Source organism: Hakea prostrata, chromosome 3, assembly GCF_041222555.1.
Source record: "Hakea prostrata isolate BN-2017 chromosome 3, UWA_Hpros_2, whole genome shotgun sequence".
NCBI classification, from domain to species: Eukaryota; Viridiplantae; Streptophyta; class Magnoliopsida; order Proteales; family Proteaceae; genus Hakea; species Hakea prostrata.
This window is the reverse complement of record NC_142602.1, coordinates 52,819,377-52,831,104: the sequence shown is the minus strand read 5'-3', so window position 1 is coordinate 52,831,104 and position 11,728 is coordinate 52,819,377. Positions and strand designations below refer to the sequence as shown.

General features: G+C 35.9%; 1 pseudogene; it reads left to right on the top strand.

Annotated features, from left to right (window-relative positions):
* The first annotated feature begins 1,307 nt into the window (after positions 1-1,307).
* Positions 1,308-8,930, top strand: LOC149022467 (coniferyl alcohol acyltransferase pseudogene; annotated as a pseudogene).
* Positions 8,931-11,728: the final 2,798 nt, after the last annotated feature.

Genomic DNA, 11,728 nt, shown 5'->3' with positions numbered 1-11,728 from the left:
CTGTAATTAAAGATCTAGAAAAAGGGATGAGATCATTTTTTTGGTCCAATGGAGCGAAACATCATGTGCATACAGTGGACTGGACATCTATCTGCAACCCCAAGGCTCATGGGGGTCTAAATATTCGAAATCTACACGCTCAAACCCGGCTCTTCCGGCCGGAAGGCGGGAATTACTATCCATCCGGACTCCTTATGGGGTCGCATAATGACACAAAAGTACTGTAAACATCACTCCTTTATGGACGTGCCCTCACATCCAACGGATTCTTGGGGATGGCGATCCATTTTGAAAGGCCGAGATCTTCTCAAACAGGGCATAGTTATGCAAATTGGTACTGGAGACCAAACACACCCTTGGACTTCTAACTGGATTCCTGATCATCCACCGGATTTGGGTTGTTTTCCTTTTGCAACAAATGGTCCAAACACTGTAGCACAATTTATCCATCCCCGATTGAAGATTTGGGATCGACAGCTTCTTGTTTCCTGGTGGCCCAATAGTATTGTGGACAAAATCCTGAATATTCCATTACCACGATTTCCTATCCCAGATCGAGTTATATGGCGTTGGACTACTTCCGGGCTGTTTAATGTCAAATCGGCCTACAGGTTAGCCCTCAATTCTCTCACTGTTCAGTACTTGAATTATCCAAATCCAACGGTTTGGCGCAATCCGTGGAGACTTCCTATACATCCCCAATCAATACATTTCCTGTGGAAATTGTTGCATCAAAAACTGCCCACTGCATCTCTGCTTGCAGCTCGAGGAATTTCTTGTCCCACTCAGTGTCTATTATGTGGATACCATGACTCATCAGTGGACCACACTCTCCGGTTATGTCCTTCTTCTAAACAAATCTGGAATGATCTACACTGTTCCGAAATGATTGTAGGGGCTTCGATTACTGACAAGGTTATACAGATGATGTCTCTTAGAACACAGAAGATGGCCAGTAGGAAAATTAGGAACATCCTGCTAATACTCTGGCTCCTATGGAAATCCTATACAGCTCTTTTGAAATCAGATGCTCATCCACAGGTGGAAACCCGCAGTTTTATGATTTGGAAAAGTCTTCAGGTCTATTCATCACATACGCAGGAGAGCATTGCAGTTAAGCCCGATTTTGCAGTGATCAAATGGATCCCCCCCCCACTTACCCTATTATAAAGATCAATGTTGATGGCTCGGTCTTTAAAGAATCTCATAAGGCGGGGTTTGGAGGAATAGCTCGCGATCACAAGGGAAAGATGATCTTTGCTTTTGGACAGGGAACGAAATGTCAAGATGTTCTTATTACTGAAGCGATGGCCATGCGACAAGCAATGATTTGGGCTAAAGAATTTTCCTTAACGCATGTGGATATGGAAAGTGATAATAGTGCTTTAATTGCCATCCTGAACAAGCAAACCCCGGAGGTGCCATGGAAACTCTTCCCCCTCATTGCAGACATACAGGAAATGTTATCTGAATTCCAGTTTGTATCCTTTAATCATGTACATAGGGAAGCCAATATGGTAGCGGACGCATTGGCTAAGGAGGGTGCTTCAACTCAGGAAGCCTTTCTTTATACTCAGCGCCCTCCTCCTCACTTAAATTGGTTTCTGTTGTTTGATGTATTGTCTATAGGTTGTACTCGTGGTTTTTCTCTATAATAAAGATTGTTTCCTACAAAAAAAAAAAAAAAAAAGTTGTAACCACTTTGTGTAGTTATTCTTTTTTATTTAGGGAGATGGTTGAATGAAGGAGTTACCCTTTTTTCGAACTCAAACTACAATTTGATCTTAGAGGAGGACGCCTCAATACGTCAAAGTTCCCTGATACTAATTATTCTCTCTCAAGATAGGTATCCAAAGAAAGAATTCACCTTCATACGTACCACATAACTATCCAAAAATTCATTCAACATGATTCTTGTGCAGTCACTACCTGTGAAATCCACCATTTAAAAAATCTTCGCTTCACCCAAAACACTTAAGTATTCTCATAAGTACCTTAAACCATTGTAATAGTGATAATCACCCAAATGCCCTAAGCCTTCTATGAGATCTTCACTTCAGTACAAATCATGTACTCTTAGAACACATTGTATTTTGGTTGTCAACAATGACAATACATATAATCTCAGCCAATAGAACAACATTATCCTAGGGCTCTATATATCAGAAAGCACAGAAAATGACATTCCCTGTTTTACTGCAACTAATTTATCTTAACTTCATTCAACCTCTGGAATGAAATTTGGTCCTAGTTTGTTACTAAAGTCTCCTGCCTATTAACGTGTCTTGTAATCATTGGATCGACCCCTAGAATTTCAATATGGTAGATTAATGATATCTTGTTAGGGCCAGGCTAGCCAGAGGTTGTAAGGAATAATAGTCCACGTGTCAGTATTGTAGTGGATGTTATCTCCAATATAAATCTACTAAGAAAGTTGGAGATGAGACAGATGGTCTAGCTTGTTGACTAAAGTCTCCTGCTTATTAACTTTGTCTTGCAATCATTGGATCCACCCCACGAATTTCAATATATTAGTTTAATGATACCCTACTAGGGCTAGTACTAGCTAGAGGATATTGAGGAGTAGTCCACGTGTCATTAAATCTTGCATGGTATCGGTTTCATTTTTGGGTAGTTGAAGCCTTAAAGGAGTAATCCATATGGCATTAAAGGTCATGCCTAAAGTCACCAGATAAAGTAAGTTAGGGGTGGGTAGTTAAAGGTGTTAGTGATTGTATTTTCCAATCTTCAGACTTTGTTTACTTCGTTGTGATTAGGACTGTTTCCATTTAGTCGCTTACCTACCTTTAAAGTTTTGAAATTTATATGATGAACAATTGGAGCTGGTGACGAAGTGAAATTTTTCTTAAGCATGCCTAGTATTTCTTGGGAAAAAATTCCTAATTGTCAAAGTTTAAAAAAGACTTAATAAAATATTTTTAAATTTTTTTTACTTAAATGGATTGTATTTTTTAAAATAAGGGAAGGTGGTAGCTAAATCAACGTGTGAATATGTTAGGTAAACGGTTCTAAATATCTACCATTAGATCTATTAACTAAATTTGAATTGCCCAATAAAATTCTTATTTTTCCTCACATTATTTATGGTTAGTTAAGTTAACCTTCTTCTATCACTAGTTAAATTTTCAAAAAGAGAATAAGAAAAACAACGTTGGCGATTAGAGTAACGTTTCTTTCTTCTTCCTCTGTTCCTTATAACAAGCGAAACAACTCTCCTAATTGAGTGTATAAACATCTAATATGTATATACAAAATAACGAGATCACAAATTTCACACTAGAAGGCTCCAGATCAAAATTTCTTCACATGAGATATTTTTCACCACACATCCCTTACCATGAAAAACCAGGAATGAAAAAAGAAAAAAAGTAAGAGAATAGAGAAATACCTAAAGAATTCTAATAATGGGATGCGCGACAATGGAGACATAATTTAGCAGAGATAGTTGAGAATTCCAAGCAGGAAAGTAAATATCATTGTTATGAGAAACATCGAGAGGGGTTTGCGAGTGAGACGAGAGAAAAGGAGGTACCTGTGAAAGAGATTTATTTTTCACTTCTTTGAGACAACGACAAAAGAACTATTGGAATCATAGGGTTTTCAGTGATGAACTCCTAGCATTATGGACACAGTGCAAGAGTTTTCAGTGAAGTCGATAGAGAAGGAACAGAGGAAGAAAAAATAGACGTTACTACCAACACGAATCTACAATTAGTGATATTAAGTTAAACCTAACTAACCCATAAATAATGGGAGGAAAAATAGATATTTTATTTGATGATTCAGATTTAGTTTAACACATCTGATGGTGAATATTTAGAGCCGTTTATCTAACTTATTCACACGTCCGTTCAGCTACACTTTAGTATCAAATTTCAAATTTTGTGACAATTTTTTCTGCCTAACTAATATTCTATCCTGAATTAACTAAATTACCTTCAATATTTTCATTGTAAATGATCAAACTGAGGATGATAAGAGGATTTAGAGTTACAAAAGACAAGATGCTGTAAGCCCTGGAATTGCCAAGAGATTGAAAGAATTTTTTTGTAAAAGACTTGAGTGTAATTTGGGTAGTTCATAGTCGACAAAAAAAATTATCACTCAATATGAGATTTGGTAATTATTTTTAAAATAGAATTCATTTGAGTAAATTTAAAAAAAAAAAAATCCAATTAAGTAAATCATTTTTAAAAATCTGACCATCTGCCACCCCCTCTCCTTCTCTGATCTCTTTCATAAAAGATATATAAATATGTGATCAACCTCCCTCCCTGATTCCAGGATGCACGACAAACACAGCTGTAATTGTTTCTCAGCTGTGTTTGATGAGCAGTGGAATGTGCCGTGCGGTGGTGAGGAGTGAGCTCAAGCTACAAGTGAAGACAAAAGAGATGGTAGCGCCAATGTTACCATTGCAGGAGCATTGGCTGCCCCTCTCAAACCTAGACTTGCTCCTCCCCGCTTTGGACGTCGGGGTTTTCTTCTGTTACAAAAATCCTACTGCAGCAGCAGCAGCAGCTGGTAGTGGTAGTCATGGTCATCAATATGAATTTGCTTCCATGGTCAAAGTTCTCAAGAAATCACTCGCTCAGGCCCTCGTGTCCTACTACTTGTTTGCTGGGGAATTGGTTCTTAACTCTGCAGGGGAGCCAGAGCTGCTCTGCAACAACCGCGGAGTCGATTTCACCGAAGCTCATGCGGATGTGGATCTCTGCCACATGGACCTCCACAATCCAGATGCCACCGTTGAAGGAAAGCTCGTCCCCCAGAAGCAAGCGGGCGTGTTTTCCGTTCAGGTACGTACATCATATATACATGCACTGAGTAAAGTTTCTCTGCACGAGTGGCAAGTAGAAATATAAGTATTATTTTTTAGTGGTAGCAAAAAAATGTTTATCAAGAAAAAGTTAAAATAAGCACTAACAGGTTTTATACACTAAATTTTTTCTTGTTTTAAAAATAAAATATGAGAAGTGTACTTAGAGATCTAATTTTAGGCTATGATAGCAAATGAAATGTGAAGCTGTTGAGCTTCTTCTTTGACTCCGCCATGGATTCCTATGTGAATACTATAAAAATAGCTTAATCTCTCTTGTCGTGTGGTCTCAATGAGTTTGTGGGAGAGTTCGGTGACAGTTAGCTGTTACTATTTTTCCATGAGGGAGTTGGATGATGGAATTGATGATGACAAATTTTCAGGCTTTTCTTTGTATAGTTGACGTTAAGGACTTTTAGGATTACCAGTAGAATGATCATTGATGTTGAAAAGTGACACTTGTTGTAGACACGCTAAGTCATCATTGTTAGTAGATTCTGGTTGTTCTTGGTTGATGACGATTTTAGTTTGCGGTGGCTAAAGTATGTTGTGCTATTCTTCATCTTGAGGGAAACATAAGTAATGGAATTTATGAAGTTACATTTTCTTTCGTTATTTTAAAATAAGATATAGATGGGAGGATTATGAATTGATAAAGAAATAAATATTATTTTTTAGATAACTCCAAGTCAATAACAATTTTAACCAATGCATGAAAACCTTAGAAGACAAAGAAGACCTAAATACATTTGTACAGGATTTTCATGATTTTTCCCCCTGGGAAATTGATAAGAGATTTTTGGGAAAAGGAGAGAAGGAGCTAAACTAGGTTGCGCGCGCCTTACTCAAATAGGGGCTAACACTAAAAGTAAGAATAATATAAAGACATGGAGATTTTCTAGATTTTTATTATACTTCAATGTAATCTTATCCACTCTTTTTACATTAGGAACTGAAATTTAAAATTTTTTTTTGGAATATTGGGTATCTTATAGAAAAAAACAGGACATGAGTATAATGTTGAACACACATAAATACCGAAGCTTCAATTTAGCGTGATCATCAGCCGTTGGATCATGCATCTTGGTCGAGATTTTGATCTCGATCGTTCGTTTTTCAAGGATTGAGAGTGAAATCTGGACCGAGATCTTAATCTGATGTCTCACTAAATGCGTTGAACTGAAGCAAAGTGCTATAAAATAGTGATTCCATTTAGTGAGAAAGATCAATAGTTCCTATAACATTTCTTACAAGTCCATGAAGAACCCAACCACAAAAATCGTTTAGGATGTTGCCCATGTTTATGCATCTAAAGATTTTAAGATCAATCACATAAGGTACAAATCAACCATACAAACTAAAAGTTATGATAGACAGTAAACCAACAATACAACCCCACTGGAAAAAATAACCTACCTTTCAGTGGTTGTCCACCTGATCAAGGTACATCTATTCCATCCACAAAATAGACAAATCACAATCATATTAGACCCAAGGGCATATGCAAAACAATCACACAAAAAAAAAATCATAAATTTGGAAATGATTTGGATATGACCAAGTTGAAACAAATAAGCAACACTTCTAGTGGAGAACTTTAAAATATAACATTGGGGACGAACTACAACATCATTAGAAAATTACTTAGATATGGAACCTACAGGTTATCAATGATTGGAAGTTTTGCCTGAGAAAATACCTTAGCTCTATCCAACAAAGAAAAGTTGCTACTTAATAGGAAACTTATAATCCCAAACTTGGCAGAAAAGAGGCTAGAAGGTCCTGACGTTTGCAACCAGCAGGTATAAGGTTACGATTCCCTGCATCCTAGCCCAACATAATGCATTTGAGCATATAAAGCCAAGATTCATATCAATTTGCCAAAAGGCATTCAAGCTTCTATCCCAAGATGAAAAATCATTCTACAAGGTACTAGAAGTCAACTGCATTATCTCTTAGGAACATAACCCACCAAATGCTATGTGTTTGAAATGCAATGCAAACCAAGTTAACCAACATTGATAATAAAATTGATAAATATATAGAGTTGGATAAAGATAATTTAAAGAACCAAGTGAGAGTGATAATTTACAATATGAATGCCAGGGTAGAGTATCTTCAACCCTAGAACAAAAATAAACAAACACATTCAAGGAAAAGAAAGCTAAAAGTGTCAAAGGCATAAAGTAGAAGAAAATTTCTTAAACATATTCAAACGTGGATGCAATGGAAGGAAATATTTAGACGTACAAGTTCTACATTGAACAATAATCTAATCGAACATGCTTTAATTTTAACATCCAAAGTTAATGGGGGAAATATAATGTAAATGCTGGAATTCTTTTGTAAGCTAATCTCTTTCTTAATTTGATTTGATAAAATATATAAAATAAAAAATCAAATAAAAATATAAAAGAAAAATACGAATGGTAGGTTCACCACCCCCTCCCCCCCAAAAAAAAAAAAGTTTCTAAAAATTTTTTTGTGAAAAACAAAGTTATATTTCTTTTTTGGGTAGGAATAGGAATGGTGAATCGTGAAATTGTGGGATATTCTCTTACTTAATTTGATTTGATAAAACTTTTTTTTTTTTTAACTTAAAAAAAAATGAATAAATAAAAATTAAAAATATGAATGGTACCCCCCCCCCCCCAACAATTCTTAATGACACAACATTAAACTATAAATTTAATAAAAAATTTTTTTTTTTCTCTTTTAATAATTAAAAAATGGGTCTAATTTTGGTTTTTAAAATTTACTTTTTTACACAAGGGTATAGGGGGGAAAAATATGGCATTTGAATAAAATGAAGGATAATGTTTAGGAAAATATTTGCAACTAAAGAGGAGTTTGTACTTTTATATAATAGTATGATGATATAAGGCACTTGGTGTATATACATCTATCCAAACAAGCTATCAAATTTCATTAGCAGACTTGATGAGTACTTAATTGTATCAATTAATCTGGATGATCTCATATGTTAGGTTATATAACTGCATCTGCAGGCAACAGAGCTAAGATGCGGAGGGATTGTTGTCGGTTGCAAGTTCGATCACCGGGTAGCAGATGCCTATTCAACCAACATGTTTCTGGTTGCATGGTCCGAAATTGCTCGGCTGAAATCGACTTCTCTCATCCCATGTCTCCGTCGTTCACTTCTTAATCCAACACACCCACTGCGCTATGACCCATCCCTTGATGACATGTATGTCCCTCTGTCCAAGCTGCCACCCCCTCCTCCCACACCTGTAGATGACGATGTCGATGATGATCACCTTATGATTAGCCGCATCTATTATGTCACTGCCAAGGATCTCGAATGGCTACAGTCGCAGGCCTGCAGCCCTGATGATGATGATGGAGGAGCAGCAACAGCAGCAAAGAAGAAGAATAAGCAAGCTCGAGTCCTTTAGCGCACTTGTATGGCAAATCATAGCTAAAAGTGTTTGTGATAATGCAGGTACGAGCAAAAGGCTGAGATGCAGGATTGGCGTCGTGGTTGATGGAAGAAAGAGACTAGGCAGCTGCTGCAAAGCTGCAAGTACTGGTACTGACCCCATGGCATCCTATTTCGGAAATGTTCTTTCAATACCATTTGGGGAGGCTCGAGCCGAAGATCTAAAGAGAAGACCACTGAGTTGGGCAGCAAAAGCTGTACACCGATTCCTGGAGAGTGCAATTACCAAGGAACACTTCCTTTCATTGATCGACTGGGTAGAAGCGCATCGACCGGAGCCAGCAGTGGCAAAAAATATACTGCAAGTTAGGCAGCAGCGACCAAGACGAAGAGGATGGGGGGCATGGGCCGGATCCGAATTCGACTCCGAATCCGGCGTTTGTGGTGTCATCGGGCCAAAGCTTTCCAGTATCAAAGGTGGACTTCGGGTGGGGTAAACCCGTGTTCGGATCCTACCATTTCCCATGGAGAGGAGATGCTGGTTACGTCATGCCCATGCCCACCGTCAATGGGAATGGAGACTGGTTGGTCTACATGCACCTCTTCAAAGCCCACTTGGACTTCCTTGAGGCGGATCCTCTGGGTGGTTCCATATTCAGGCCAATCACCTCTGATTATCTTCTTCTTTGACTCACCCCCACCCATCCCAAACAAACTTAGCTATTACTTTCCCATACCTATATATATGCTGCCATTATGTACGTGTTGCCATTCACTTCAAGTAAACACTCACACAACCATGTCTACGTGTTTTGCTGTGTATTTTGTTTAATAGAATAGATGTTTTCCTTTCCAGAAAGTAGAATTATTCTTTTGTCTTTTTTTTGGTAACCAAGAATTATTCGTTTGTGACTACGTGGTTCCTGCAATTCTGATATCACTACTTAGTTGGTATATGTTTATTTGGATTAAAAATTTACATACCCCACCGGGTGGCTCAATTGGTAGAAGATTGACGCTTTCACGCAGAAGGTCAAAGTTTGAATATCTTTGGGGCTAGGGCGAAGTCCTGTCTATATTAATTGTATAAAACTCCCCTGAGAACGCAATCAAAGGCAAAACCTTGCTGGTCGGTACGATTTAGTTTAAAAGAAATAAATAAGTAAAAAAAAAAATTACTAATAAACAAAGAAATCATAATCATAGTTAGTAAATATGCGTATTAACACTACAAAAAAAAAAAATATGCGTATTAACTGTCGTATTAATACGCGTATCTGAACGTATAATTAAAAAAACGACATTTTTCTCATACATTAAGCATAAACTTAATAACATACCCAACTTCTAAATGTAGTCGTATTGATTTCCTTACTAATTGCTATTTTAATTGGCATACTAATTGGCTTTTTTTACTTTTTTAGAAAAATTAATTAATAAAAAATACAAATTAACCCAAAATATGACTCATTCCCATTGTTTTCTTTTTCTCTGCTTCTATTTTTACTTCATTAACAAGTAATAACTCTCAAAACCCACAACTTGCTCATCGTCAATTGTCACATTTATCAATAAGTAACTTACTTTCTCTTTCATAAACTATTTATATGGTGTATTGGATTTTCATTTTATACCATAAACACTTTTTTCAGAACGTCAAGATAAATTAGAATGGATTACAACATAGAGATCAAATTTAACACCTAAATAGCATAGAATATGAACACATTTGTCTTTTAGACATGTTTTGACTTGCTGATGTTATTTCTCAAAGCAACAATTCCTATAGTAATGGAAGAGCAAAACCCAACAAATTGAGCAATCTAAGTGAAAAATTGGACTTGAAAGAGATGACTTTCTTTCTTTTCAAATTCCCTCCCCCCCTGTATTTTTCTTATGTACATATTTAAATCAGTTGTATTAGAACACATATTATATATACACGTAAAATATGATTGTGGTACACGACTTATTGAGCCGATTTATTGAAACCGTACTATTTGTTGTATGTCCTTATTAATTGTCGTACGTATCCATATCTGAATTATTGTTATACCTAAACTTACTAACTATAGTCATGATTAGTTTATGTTACTTTTGTCATTATAATGAGGATGTTGTACTAGTCCATACGCTTTAATTCAAAATAAATAAATAAATAAGAGGAAGATTAATTAACAAAGAAGTCATGAGCAGCTTATTCTACTTTCCTCATTATCATGTCTCCTCCAAAAAAGTAAAATGATTTATATGCATTGAGTTTGAATTTTGTTGGGTCAAAGGCAAAACCTGAATTATATATAAAGCAACTCTTATGAGGATGTTGAACTCGTTCATGTTTGGAAAAGCCTTCCAATTTTATTCGTTAGATGATCTGAAGGAATTGTCGAGGAAGCAGAATCCTAGTCTGATCAAATGGGCTTTCCCTCTCCTTCATAATACGAAGATCAATGTTGATGGTGTTAGGGTTAGAGTTTAAGCACGAGGTTGCTTAAAGCATTACACCCTCAGTATCTAGTTTGGAATACCCAGACCGCTGCTTCCAACTAGTATTTATAGAATAAATACTGAATTCTATTGGACTCTCCTACAAAGGCCCATTACACCGTTAGATCGTAACTAATCTGATGGCTCATATTAAAACATAAGTTGAATATAACCCAAATACCTCAACAATAAGTTGGGTATAACTTGAGTACCTCAACCTAAGTTGGGTATGACTCAAATACCTCAACAATCTCCTCCTATGTTCTATATATGGCTCTAGCATTAGTCCCAGAAATGTAATGTTCAAACTCAATACAGAATCATTCATAACTTTCCAAAATTGAATAATATCCAATTAGATTCAAATGAATACTTTAAACTAGAATCATGAGTTTTAGAATCAATCTAAATAAAATAAAATAAAATTAAGGTTATACATAAACTATTTAATTTGTATGGACAATTAATAGTTCCTTCTAGCCTTGAACGATTTTACTTATCAAGTAAATCATTCTCGTCAAGCTCCAGATTAAGATGCTCTCCTTCATTTTCGTCATTTCTTATAATTGTCAATGAATTTCATAAGAAAATGAATCCAATTATATATATAGATATATATATATAAGTATCTAGTTCTACTAAGAACTTAGTACATTTCCACATAATGACTGAAAGAACATTTGCATTGTCATCAAGTTTCTATACAAGAACAAGATCTAAATGGTTTCTTTTACGAAGAATCATACCATGTTTCTATTTGGAATGTTATAATCATCTTGTCCAACATAGTTGTTGATTGTATCATCAAAATTGGAATGACAAATCTTTCTATCGAAGACATATCATCAGATGTGGAATGATATATAGATAACAATAACATCATTGAAACATACTAACAATTTCCATATTAATTCGTTTGTAGAAGGAAACAAAAGCAAATGACTTTATTGTTCTTGAGGTAGACATAAAATGTTTTTTGGAATTTATTCTGACAAACCATA